Source organism: Haemaphysalis longicornis, unplaced genomic scaffold, assembly GCF_048455015.1.
Source record: "Haemaphysalis longicornis isolate Haplotype H1 unplaced genomic scaffold, Haemaphysalis longicornis Haplotype H1 scaffold_4, whole genome shotgun sequence".
NCBI lineage: Eukaryota > Metazoa > Arthropoda > Arachnida > Ixodida > Ixodidae > Haemaphysalis > Haemaphysalis longicornis.
Genome location: NW_027526361.1, coordinates 174811368 through 174825143, shown reverse-complemented (window position 1 = coordinate 174825143; position 13776 = coordinate 174811368). Strand labels below are relative to the sequence as shown.

General features: G+C 52.0%; 1 non-coding gene across 1 annotated transcript; it reads right to left on the bottom strand.

The window, feature by feature from the left end:
- Positions 1-13393: 13393 nt before the first annotated feature.
- Positions 13394-13466, bottom strand: Trnat-ggu (transfer RNA threonine (anticodon GGU)). Its single transcript has one exon. It is a non-coding gene; the product is annotated as a tRNA-Thr (tRNA).
- Between the last annotated feature and the right edge of the window lie 310 nt (positions 13467-13776).

Sequence of the window (13776 nt, the reverse complement as noted above, 5' to 3'; positions counted from 1 at the left end):
TTCCGTCCGCTAGACGCAGAAGCGTCTTAACCTAGGGCGCATGCGCAGTGCGAACGATGGAAAAAATAGCGCTCGCTAACTGTTTGCGTACGGCCGCGTACGTTATTCTAAAACTCTCTATTACTACCGTTCACAAGATGTGGGTGCAGCTTGTCAGAACGCGGGTGCACGCCGCTCGAGTGCGGCGCTGGTTTGCTTTGCGCCTTCCCGTTCATCGCCACTGATAAAGCGATGCGATCCGGCGCGTTTTGTGCGCGCGTTCTGTATCTGTTTAAAATGCCTTTTTCACATGCCGCCGGTAGGAATTACCACCGCCGCAAAATAAGACCCGGCACCAGAGGGGCCACATCTGATACGGCGCTTTTTGGATAAATAGTGCGCGGTGTATCAAAGGGAACGAGCGCAAGATTCTCCCTGTGCGGCTGCGAGTTCACCGCCGATAAAAAGTCACGTGCCGGCGATAGCAACTGCAGCAACGTACACCGCGAAAGGACAAGGCCAGGCCGCACACATGCGGCCAGGTCTTTCGTTCGCTTTTCCAGCCTTGAGCCGAGTGTGGGATCCATGGTGTCAACAAAGGTGAAAAAGCCAAAAGAGCTTGCCCGTAGCAGACGGCAGTCTGAGGAGCGCAGTAGCGGAAGTACGTCACCGCTGATGAGCGCAGCATCGTGGGAGGGAAGGCTTCCGCGCCGTCAACAGCGAAAAAAAGTTGAAAGGAGGAGGAAATGCGGCGCGACGATAATGCGCGGTTTTTGATTCACGATTTCTCGGCTAATACTGATCGCTTTAACAAAATTCTTGCGGGAGGAGATTGCTAATACATTGCTTTATTTGGTTACATGTACATCCATGCATCGGCGGAAGATATTTCAGGACCCCTTCAAATTGTAACCGAGTATATCAAATCTCTCTAGGGACCATACTGGACGGCTGCAACGTCACTAAAATGGCCGTGCTCTCCTCGGTTTCGGTTTCAAAATTGCCGATTCAGCAGTTGTATTTTGCTTGTTGCTTTCTTTTTAAGCAGACTATACGAAAATAGGGCTTTCAAGAGGTCAAAATTTTGAGTGCAGTTAGCCTTTAAGGATAGGCATCTTAAACACTTTCTTCAAAAACGTAGGGTGAACTTCAAAAATCCCGGAAAAGAACGATGGAAATGCGAATTAAAATAGAGAAAAACAGCAAACCTCCACTCCACCTCGCATATGATAGAAAATACATTGGCAAAATAAAAGCACTTGATCGTTATAATCGCTATAAACTTACGTCATTGGTGAAAAGAAATAACAGAAAATTCAAAACAGTGGCATAACCCAGCGCGCTTGGGTACTCAGAGAACGGTGAGAGCACTACGGATTAGTGGACAGCTCTGAATTTCGGCAGATTTTTAACAGCAAAGCTGCCTATGGCTAGTTTCTGAAAATTTTGCCGTCCACGGTCAGAGTCACATCGGCAAGGAATTTTGAGTATTGCGGCAAAGCCCACTTTTTGGCGATTGCTCTGGAGCTCTCGGTTGTATACCGTGAAAAAAAAAAAGCCATACTGAAATTAGCTTCTAAGGTGACTCTCTTGTTACGCTGAGTTTCAATTACTGAATCGTGAATCAAAAACACAGTGAAGTTGCAACTATTCTACAATTCCCGTATGCCCTCAGTGCATGGGATTCAACGGGAGGAAGAGAAACAACCCCGAACGTGGTTTTACGTTTGAATGAAACTAGTGGATGTAGGCCCAATCGCAAATTAATAACAAGCATGTTTTGTTTTGTGTACTGCATGGGCCGCGCCCAGGTTTCCTGGACATCCTTTTTCACACTGTGGAAGGGCGCTAAATTTTTTGTTTTTCGTATTTGGACCACCTCCGGCATATAATCATAATTAAGGGGTTAATTCTTGCTACTTTTTCACATTTTCTTCGCAACGGCCTTTCAACAAAAGCCGTTCGCAACAAAAGCAAAAATTAGCAGTGGCTTACCCCGGCTATACCAGGATATACGTAGCGTGAGCTAAGGTTCAGCTCGTTATTCTTAGCTTTCCTGGTTGTCTAGGATTAGCTTGATTATCATGCTTACTGCTGCTTCAATGACACACACGGTAAATGCATTATGGGACACATGTATAGTTATGAAGCGGCTCCGGCGCAGCGTCACCAATCACCCCAAAGCTAGGCTGGTTCCTAGGCGCGCGCCGGTGTTGCTGCGACGCACGAGCCATCGGTTGCAGACGCGGCCACCCTTCGCATGCGAAGGGTGGCCGCGTCTGCAGCGGAAGCTATGCCAGCACCGTCGTCCGATTCGACCACTGGCAGTCGCGGAAAGTTTGCACCAAATGTAAATACCATTTCATTTTCTGTAGTTTTTGTAGCATGGGCTACACTGGCCGAGGTTGAGCAGTTTCGCGTGGCTTCTGGAGAGCCGTGCTGCAAATGCGCAAGGAGCAGTGACGTCACACGCCGCACATAACGTTGCTCGCTGCCCGGCGTCTCTCACGCGGCCACCTCCGTTCCGCACGAGGCGGCCTGAGCCGGTCCACTTGATCACGTTATGTGCGGCGTGTGACGTCACTGCTCCTTGCGCATTTGCAGCACGGCTCTCCAGGAGCCACGCGAAACTGCTCAACCTCGGCCAGTGTAGCCCATGCTACAAAAACTACAGAAAATGAAATGGTATTTACATTTGGTGCAAACTTTCCGCGACTGCCAGTGGTCGAATCGGACGACGGTGCTGGCATAGCTTCCGCTGTAGAGCGAAGGCTTGAAACTGCATCGCATTGCAAGAGTGTCCACGTTCCGTTCCCGAGACTAAACCCACCGACCGACGCTCCGCAGCGAAAATAAGCAGCCACAAGCTCTGAAAGCTTCTACCGCCGCTGCCGTCTTCTCGCTGTGCAAACCTGTGCAAACGATGATCAAAAGTTCGCAATTGTGTTCTTCACATCATGCGCGCGTCATTGCGTTTTAAAGAATAATTACGAGTCTTGCGTACGCGCTTTCCCTGCGGAACGCCATACCAAACACATTTCGTGGTACCACTTCACTTAAACTGTTATAACCAAATCAGGCGTACCTTATTGTTTTAAGGACGACAACGTTAAAGGAGCCATGAAGCCGAAATGCAACTTTGTTTTATTCAAAACTAGCCTCTTAATCGGCGCAGCCATGTGGGCCTATTGTAGCAGTGGGTATAACACACACCGAGTCATTCATTACTTGCCATAATTACTTCGTGCGCGGCGGAGTGTTACCCGTTTACGAAGTTTTGCCTACTGTCAACCTATTGGCTCCTACAGGAGGCACCTGGGGCTTGTGATTATGAAAAATGACGGCAATCGGTGTGTTACTAAAATTATCCCGGGAAATATTGCACAAGGTCTTTGTGTGATAAACGACTACGTACTCACGCGAAGTTTTATGTTAGTAAGTGTCATGGATAACTATCCGTCACAGTTTTATAACAAATCACATGGGCTTTTACGGGAGGCGTCGGCTACAGAAAATGCCGCGCGCTGTCCCAACCGATGCCGCGCGAGGTATGTGAACGCGGGAAAATTGATTCGAATTGAAGACGCTTCCACTGAATCCTAATTCATGTTACTTGCAAGAGCGGAGAGGAAAAGCCTGAAGGTTGGGAGGGCCGAAACAAAGAGGTAGTTCATCTTAACAAATAACATGAGCTAGAACGCGTGGTTTCAGAAAAGGTCCCGCGTTATCAACACAGGTTTAATAGTACAAAACTCCACTGTGTTCATCTTGTCATTTGCGAGAGCGGAAGGAAGAATGCGATGGCCGGGAGAGTTATAGTCATTTACTGCAAATAACATGAGCTCTGTAACAAATCACCGCCAGCGCAGCGGCAACGTAAAATAACCAACGTCCGACAGCCAAGCTCACCAAAGAACGCGATACCCGCGAAGAACCGTTGAGCGGCCGCGGGGGTCAGACCCATACATGGGAAAGAACTTCGCCCTCACCCGCGAAGAGAGGCGCTGGGTGGGCCACTCTGACTCTGTCTTGCGATCTCGACCACAGAGGACGTGTTGTTTCTGTAAGTTTGAAAGTAATACAGTTATTCTATTATATTTAACCCCCTGCTATCGTCACTTAAGACCTCATTGTTTTATGTAATTCATTTGGCAAACAGATAACAGTCTCAAACGGGAGGCGTAAATAGTGTTACAATACAATTACAATAGTGGTCCAATAAGTTAAACGAATAACAGAATAAAGACGCTTTCGGCTAGCAGACGCCTCCGTAAGACGTTCCAGTTCACTTCAGCGGGAAGTAGGCATGGCCATCAAAGGACCTTGGAACTAGTTCCAACCAGATCCAACTTCCAAGGTTTTATTATGGTCCCTAGAAATATGTGCATTTCTAGGGACCATAGTTTTATCCATGGAGGAAAGAATACTCAGGAGAGGCCCCTTGCATCCCAATGCATTGCAAAAAGTGTGGAGGAAAGTGACGTCATTTTTCTTAGGCCCATAGACAGTGTTGCCTAGTTTCTTACGGCTGCGCTGGCTAAACCTGGCAAAATGCCACGGGCAATTTTTTACAACGCTTTGACTGTGGCTTCCTCGCTACGTTGGCAACACAGCGCGGCAGCCGCTGGGACGTCGTCGTCGTCTGCAATCTGTGCACTGCAGCTGATTTCGCAGCGTTTCTTCTACACTCGGTGACAACTTTTGAACGGCACCGGAAGTTGCCGCTGTGCCTTATCACCGTAGCCGGATGTTTCTCCGCGCGGCGCAAGTAGGGCGTTACTGGGAATATTTTGAACATGGCGTGAGCCATTCCCGTAATTTTTTGGACTTAATATGCTTATAAACGACTCCAGTGACGACAAACAAACTGCGTGAGACAAGGTAGACGATATCACGCATTCATAGCAAACCCCTTTCAAAACGCGCGCGCACTGACGTCATGGGTCCGGCGCTTTGGCGGAGTGATACACTACATGAGGTGGAGCACTATGGATTTCTAGGGACCATAGTGGAGCCGTTCTTGAGTTGTAACCGAGTATATAAAGGAAGTTTATTTCTCTCTATCTCTCTCTCTCTCTACTGCCATTTCCTTTGTGGTCTAATGTTCCTCCGAAAACAACATCCCATGGTTAATAATTGGCGTGGTCGGTGAGCATAGTTGCCGTTATCTTGTAACGATATCTCGTCGATTCGCGCAGTGGTTTTCCATGCTTATCGGTCTGCCGGCGAAGAGGTGCGCATTGGCAGCTTCGACCCACTGTCTGCGGCGATTTGCTTCAGTTGGGAATCTATTCTCAACGAACACAAAACAAACTGAGGCAGACACGTAGTGCTTCCGTTTTGCTCGACAACTAGCGCATCGGCGAATATACTTACCTGTGAACCGCGAGTGCGACCGGTAACCGGCACGCAACAGTGGGGCATCTTGCAAACCACTGCAGCCACTTATTCACGTGAACTGAGATTAGACAGTTTTAGTTTCGCGAGTGTACAGAGTTCATGTACGCAAACGTGAAAAGCGTACGTAGTCCACGGGCATGTAGTTTACAACTCGTGCGTGACGCTCGCCGCGCGCACGGTCCCTCGATTCCTAGCGACATCTACTAACAGACACTGCAGTAGCCACTCGTGACCCCGCGAGCCTGTTTCTATGACGACGACAAACGCTACCTTGGTTGGCTTAAGAGCTGAAAAATCGTCCTTCTATCTCAAAAACGAAGGCTATTTTTCGATTGAAACTTTGGGTGAGGGTTAGAATAGGCAAATTGAAGGCGAAATCAACAGCTTAGAACATGACATCGCACCGAGGAATTAGCGACGAAGCTGTTTTCGCTGCGAGGCGGGAGGGCAGGGCGACGCCATGTTAGTCAAATCAAACCGGAAACAGCAAAGGATGATGGGAAAGAGGGCTGGGCTCAGTGGGCTCAAGTCATGGCGGCACTCGGCTTCACAAATGTGATGTCAGGGCCTCTCCTAACCTTTTCTTTCCTCCTATGTGCAGCAGTTTGAGAGGCCTCTCACACTTCTGCACATACATTGAACGGGCTCCTTTAATCCTGAAGGAAGGAAACATTTGACGAAGCGTCGCCTCACAGCCATAAAAAAAAAAGCGGGAGCGTGCCGAGAATGCTGCCATGAGCATGTGATAGGACAACGGTATACATCAAAACGACAAACTATGGCCATCCTGGGGATCTTCAATGCCTTCCTAGAGCTAAGAGAAACGGTACTAGCGGCCCAGGAGAGCGCCTCAACAAACCTGTAGCAGAAAGAGCCATCTTGCGCAAAATCGGAACACCACAACCACAAGAAAGAGAGAGAGAGAGAGAGCTAGAGAGAGAGAGAGAAAAAAACATTTTATTGGGCGTTCTGTGGTCTAAGTCTGTAGTGGCCCCCAGCTTGTGCCGAGTGGCGACTTCGGTAGCTCTGTTGACCACAGCGGTTTGCACCTGTTGGTCTGAGCTCCCCAGCATCTTCTCCCACTGCTCTCCGCAAGTAATTGAAGGAAACGGATCTTACGACATCCCCACAGGATGTGAGGAAGGGTGGCGAGGGCACCGCACGCAGGGCATTCTGCGGATGAGTATTGAGAAGGGTGGATAAGGTTGAGTTTTGCTGGATTAGGGAAGGTGTTCGTCTGCAGAAGACACCACGCGTGTTGTGGATAAGGTTGAGTTTTGCCGGATTAGGGAAGGTGTTCGTCTGCAGAAGACACCATGCGTGTTGTTGGGAAAGGTCGAGTTGTATATGGGCGGGACGGTATCTACGGTGGGAGAGGCGGTAATGGGTAGTAATTTTATTGTTTGTGACTAGTAGGTCCCTGGCAGATCTGACGGTGATCTGACTGCGGCACGAAGTGCGTCGGGCGGCGGGCGTTCGTTCGCTCGTCTCCTAAACAACGATGGCCTCCGCGACTGCACCAACTACAGTTATCGGCGCCACGTCCACCGAGGACCAGGATTTCGAAACAGCCTCGAGCGACTCTGATGCTCGGAGCAACATGGGGAAATACAAACCCCGCTCACCCGAAGAGATCACTGCACGCAAAAAGAAACGAGAAGAGAGAAGGCGGCTTCGGACCGCGTCACAAAAGCACCCGAGGCTGGTGAAGTTGTGCAGTGCAACCTTGCCGCCTTCCACCGCCACGACATCGATGCAGACCGCAACGGAATCGACCCAGCAGTGGCCCCCCTTACAGCACGACCAGTCAGCTGTGGACGGGGAGACCTGCCTTTCCACTCCCGGTCAGGTACTTCAGACGAGCGACTTAGGGACTGCCGTGGGTGCAACCAGTATGTTAGGGGGATACATCGCCCCAGCACGAGATCCCGACCCTGGGGATGTCCTAGATACAACTTGGGCCACCGTGGCTAAAAAGGGGGTCAAGAAAAAGCTCGGCAAAACTACAGAAAAGACAAGTGTCACGTACAAGCAGGCTCGTGTCGCGCTCGGCGAAAGCGTCATCCGCCTCGAGCCCCGTGAGCAAGTCGACGTGACAAGGATACCACCCGCGGATCTCTACAGGGGAATAAGCGGTGCCACCCAAGACAGGAAACTGCTCCCACTTCTCAATATCAAGACATGCTGGCGGTCCAACACCATTCTGGTGAGAACAAGCGACGAGGCGCAGGCGCTACCACTACTGCGCATGTCGGCCATTCCGCTCAACACGCGACCGACCTTTCCGGTTAAAGCACACCAAGTTCCTAACCGCCAAATCTCGAGAGGGGTCATCTTCAACTGCACGCCCGACGAGTCAAATGACACGCTTACGACAGCGTTGCAGTGTGAACTTGCTGACATCCTAGCTGCCCGAGCGATGGGACACCGCGACACGGTACTTATTACCTTTGCCGCTCCAGTGCCACCCAGAACCGTCGTATACTGGGGGCAGACTCGACGGGTGGAACAGTATCAACCGAGAGCCCTCGTATGCCGTAGGTGCCACATGCCCGGACACAAGAACATCACGTTCCCCGCCCAGCACTCCGTCTGTTCTGGATGTCGAAATGCGTCGCACACCGAAGAAGGTGAGGAATGCCCACATAGCCGCACCCTCGAGAGACAGTACTGCAAGCAGTGTAAGGCCAATGGTCACCTCGCCGTCGATCCTACCTGCACCAAAAACAAGGCCTACGAGGAGCGAAAACAATTGCAGCTCAAAGAACGCCAGGGGCGCAGCCGGCGTCGCCTTTCGCAGTCACGGCTATCGACGGACAAACCAGCGGACGCCGACTCGCATTCTCGAACCCGTTCACTACCAAGGAAAAGATCGACGTCGCGCGTCAGTTTCCGATCGACATCAAGTGTAAAGAACAAAGGTGTGGAAGAGATTTCGTGCAGCCGCCAGACGACACCTCTCGCAAACACGAAGTCCAGCTCCACTCACGACGTCACTGACTACACGACCGCTGTCTCTGCGTCGTCCGAGAGCAGCGACTCCAGCAGTGAGGCGGGAGATAAAGGGCGCTCAAACAACAGGCGCACACGGGGACGCAAGAACCGCCGGAAAAGGCAAAAACATCATCAACTTCAGGAAGCTGTGACCGCCGAGCACCACGCCGCAGCGTGGCAAGGTGGTTTGGTGCGCGGCGGAACACACAGTTGCCACTCGATCCAACTGCCGAGCTTGCACAGCTGGAGCTTGAGTGTGAACAAGCGGAGGCGGACCTGTAACGGAAGATCCAGGCGATCAAAGACGAATACCAAGAACGCATCAAAACGCGACGACACCGAATACGGGAGTTACAAACAAGAATCAAGAAACAAGAGCAGGTGGGGCGGCTTCGAACGACCCAATCTCATGGTCACTCATCCGGAAAGCTCACAGGGGGGCACTCATCGCCGGAAGATTGAAAAAATTGAAAAACCCGTCGTTACCTGATGGTTCGTCTAGTGATGACAGCGCACTGCCGACATGGATGAAACCTTTCATCGAGCAGATACAGCAGCAGCAGTTACAGCTCCAGCAAACGCAGCAATTGCTAATGGAGCAGCAACAACTACTGCAGCAACTACAGCCAATGGTAGCCCATTTCCAGTCGATCCAGCAGCATGGCCAAGTTCTCAGCCAGTAACAGCCGCTTGCAGGACACCATCACCCATGGTATGTAGCCTCCTCCACCAATGCTTCCTATGCCAGACTCACCAACCCCCAACGTGCATGCTTCAGTGGAATTGTCGCTCTCTCCAAATGTGCACTTCGGAGCTGAATTAACTTTTCCAGACTGTTGGGTGCCCAGCTCTACTGCTTCTGCAGGAAACGCGCGGGGAAAGCCCTGGAATCCGTGGATATAAGGGATACTTCCAACCCAGCATTCAGCATAAACTCCCGGGACAAGACGCACATCATGTTCAGGCGCAGTGCGCGGTGTTCGTCCGCAAAGACATAATCCACACCCGCATCGACACGTCTGCCTTTTGTGACTCGCAGGAGGTTGTGGCAGTGAGGTGCGTCATCCCGTCTCGCTCACGACCGCTTGTGACGGTTTCCTACTACGCAAGGCCAGCCAGTAGTGGCTACCGCCAAGGGAGACGACCCTCTGAGCAGCAGCAAGACTACATGTGGATTCGCCGACTCCAGGCAGCACACCCACAGGATGACTTTCTAGTATCGGGTGATTTTAACGCACAACACCCAGCCTGGGGCTACACCTATGAGAACAACAGGGGAACAGCACTTTTAGAGATGATGGCAAGCTGCGGAATGGAGTTGGCCAATGACCTCGACTACCCTACCCGGTACGGCCTCCACCGAGGGCAGCGCTCTAGCCGCTCGCTGGTGAGAGAGTGGAGGACAAACCCCGACCCTCTAGGCTCTGACCAATATATCCTATCTGGATTGAGCTGACCCCTAATGGTCGAAAGCGCGACTTGCGGAGAAGGACGAGGAGTGTGGACTGGGACAAGTTCAGGACGCTGCTTAGTCAATACGAAGACATGTATCGACCTGTCACTGAGGTACTACAGAAGGCAGTAGCCGTTGCCATACGCGCCTTGGATATCGACCCAGAGCTTCCTACCCTTGCACCTGGCCAACCTGTGGGCAGCACGGAAACATCTACAAAAAATTTTAATTCAGAATGGAAAGAGACATAAAGACCTTATCTGTCTAAGACGCAAAACAGCTGAAGCTATGCGCTACGCCAAACACCTGGCTCGTGATAGGTGGCAAGACCACTGTGCGTCCTTCGGTGAAAAGACGGGTGCACGTCGACTATGGCAAACATTTCGTACTATGTGCGGCAAGTCCAAAGCAAAGAACACAGGTCCAAACCTTCGCCTGAAACTCGACATAGACCCGGCGACAGATGAACAGAACCTGGCAACCACCTTGTTTCCGGAAGCCACGTACGGCAGCGAAGAGGGCGAAGATTCTATAAATCACCGAATGCCCGTTGCTTCCGAAGAAGGCCCAGACTCGCTTTTACCCTTGCAGAGCTCGCAGCGGCACTCGAGTCAGTTAATGCAAGAAGTGCGCCAGGCAAGGACGGAATCACCTGGGCGATGTTTCGCAACCTGGACCAGCGACAAAAAGAAAAATTGCTGGACGAGCTCAACATGGTCTGGACAAGCTGCCTGATGCCTGACTATTGGCGCCACTCTGTAGTGCACGCTATTCCAAAACCAGGGATGCCTACTGACGGGCTAGGCAACTTGCAACCCATCTCACTCACGTCTACTCCGCGCAAACTGCTGGAAAGAATGGTGCTTAGAAGACTCAACCACCATTTGGAATACGTGAAACCAGATTTCTCGACCCTGGCCAGACTGGGTTTCGCAAGGGACTGTGCACCTATGACAGCATACACCTGATAAAGGCAGCTTTTAAGCGCAGACACGGGCGGCTCCGCCAGGTTCCCGGGCTTTTGGTGGCTGTCCATCTTCAGAAAGCTTTCGATACGGTCAGACACGACTACCTGCTTGAGGCTCTGGCTGAGACAGGTGCGAGTCCCCGTATTCAGAACTTCGTACGAGCTTTCTTGAGACGTCGAACCTTCGAGTTTGCGGCTTCAACAAAAGGTATCACCTGGCCGAAGGTATTTCATGCTGCCGCAGTTGGAGTACCTCAAGGAGCGATTATATCGACTACCCTCTTCAACATTGCGATGGCTAAGACCGCCCGGACACTTAGGAAGATACCGGGTCTCGGCTGGACTGCCTACGCTGATGATGTCACCATCTGGGCCATTCCACAGCAGTGTACCACCACCGAAGCCGCCGTGACTGCTGTTCAAACAGGCCTCGACACACTCTCAGAGTACCTCAGACCAACGGGCATGCAAGTGTCTCCCCCCAAGACGCAGTGTCTGGTCATTCGGGCACAGAAGCTGAGCGTGCCCAGGTCCACCTTACCCTGAATGGAAATGCCATGTCGCGACCGACAGATGGCTGGACTCGAATACTGGGCATTCCCTTCCACGAGAATGGCACTCCCAACGAATGGCTATCGCAACTTCGAAAGTCGTGGAAGTCGATACTACACGTAGTACAGAGGATCGGCAGCCGCTTCGGCGGTGCTTGCACCGAAGTACTGCGAACGCTCGTCACCACGGTCCTCACAGATAAAGCGTGCTACGGAGCCATGGCCATTGACCTAACCAAGGCACAAATGCTCAAGCTAGAGGTCTTGCACCGAGACTCCCTTCGGGTGGTCACCGGCCTCCCACGTCACGCAAAAGTTGAGGACCTACATAGGTACGCCCGACTGCCTTCCTTGGCGGCCACGCTCGCTGCGAGAAGAGACAGCAATGCCTCGAGGCGAACCTTAACGAATGATGGCAGGCGTATCATACGCCTTGCTGATGAATGGGTCCGTCCCGTGCTACCCCCACTACCGCTTATGACACCACCGTGGGAGGGCACGCTCATTACTCGGCCAAAACCACTGCCACGAAGACGCAACAAGGAGCGCCACACGAAGGAACGGGAGGCTCGTGCACGCAACCCCAACGACCCCGAGATTCAGGCAACTACTGTGTACACAGATGCCGCTTGGAATAAGGTGACACGGAGGCCACCCTTGCAGTGGTCACACAGCTTTTGGGTCATACAGAGGGTCACAGGCCTACAAATATCACGAGCCTACAAGCACACAACCAGGGGCGTATCCAGGCTTTTTCTGAGAGGGGGGTCAGCTCCTATCAGTGATGATGATGATGATGAGCAGGAGGAGGAGGAGGAGCCTTATTTATTCACTGAAATTTCGGGAAAGCAAAAACACAAGGAATACAACAAGTCATCAATTCACCTTTTTCTGCGACCGGAGTGGTCATCTTCTTGGAGGTTTAAATTCAAAAATTAAGGGAGGGGTCAGGACATCCGGACCCCCCTTCTAGATCCGCCAATGCACACAACTAGAACTCCATGCCCTGTGGATGGCGACACTCGTGGTACGCACCGAGGCGGCGCGCTCACTGTGGACGGCCCGACAAAAAATCACCGTAATGTGCGACAACACAGAAGCCGTCCAACGGCTTCAAAGACCAAACATCGATGGTTCAGTGTGCCACCTTATCAAGAAGGAGTGCAGAGCACTAAAAGAAAACCACAACATCCAGGTATGCATCGACTGGGTGCCGGGACACGCGGGTAGCCTCGGAAACGAGGTTGCTCACGCGATGGCGAGCGCGCAAAAATCTACGCTCCACTCGCTTCCCGAACACCCGGTGCCACCACTGATTGACGTCGACCCGGCCAGCCTCGTCGAACAAGAGAGAAAACGAAGGAAGACAAACCTGAGAGACATGACTCCCCAAAATGAGCACCCTCTTCCAAAGGGCTTACCCAGAGGGGCTCAAGTTTTGACCTACAAGGCCCGAACAGGGGCCGCCCTTACCGAGGATGTGCTGCACAAGTGGCGCTCCTACGTTAAAGTGGCGGCACGTAGTAATCCAGACAGACGCAACGGCTCCGCGGCTCTCATCGACCCACCGTATCCCTGCCCGTACTGCAAGGACTCCACAGTCAAGCAGGACATTCGACACCTCCTGTGGGACTGTGGGGACCTCCGCGAACTCTGAGCCCGACACGCCCAACAGGTGCCATCATATGAAGAGTGGTCTACGCCCATGAATCCTAGTCATGCCAAGGAGAGATATTGCTTTCCCTTTGGGAGTTCGCCAAAGAGTCAGGCGTAGCCCGAAGAATTTAGGGCCTACAGGAGCCCTTCACCTTAATTCTTCCAAACACCCCCCCCCCCCCACCTTCTTAGGCCACTGGCCACACTGGTCACCCCTTTTCTTAATAAAGATTTATACATACATATAGCGAGTCAGAATAGGAAATGAGGGGCTCGTTGAAAATAACACAGACATAAGAGTTGGCAGTCAAGAAAACCTCGGAAAGCAAAGGGGAGGATGTGGTCAATCATTGAAATAAATAAAGAATTTGGAAAGAAAGTGGAGAAAAAATGCCCGCCAGGTGGGATCCGAACCCACGACCTCCAGAATACCAGTCTGGTGCGATAACCACTACGCTACCGGCGGGACGATTTCCCCCTCCACTTTCGGGGGTATTTATGTTTAGGTATTTTTGTTTCCTGTGCTTGGGGGTGGTAGCCAGCGCCACTCGGACTACTCGGGGTGAAGGGAACCTTCTTTTTACCCCCGGGCCGTGACTCGAGTGACTACGACATGTCGAGAGTGGTCGACCGGCGTTGACCCAAGCAGCATTGGCCGATAGCCAATCATTGGACGCCCCTTGGCTTCCCTTTGGCTTCCGATAGCTTGGCCAGACGCCGGCCTGTACGCAAAAGCCATTCGTGGACAACGAGTGCTATACGACCGGCCTTTGAGG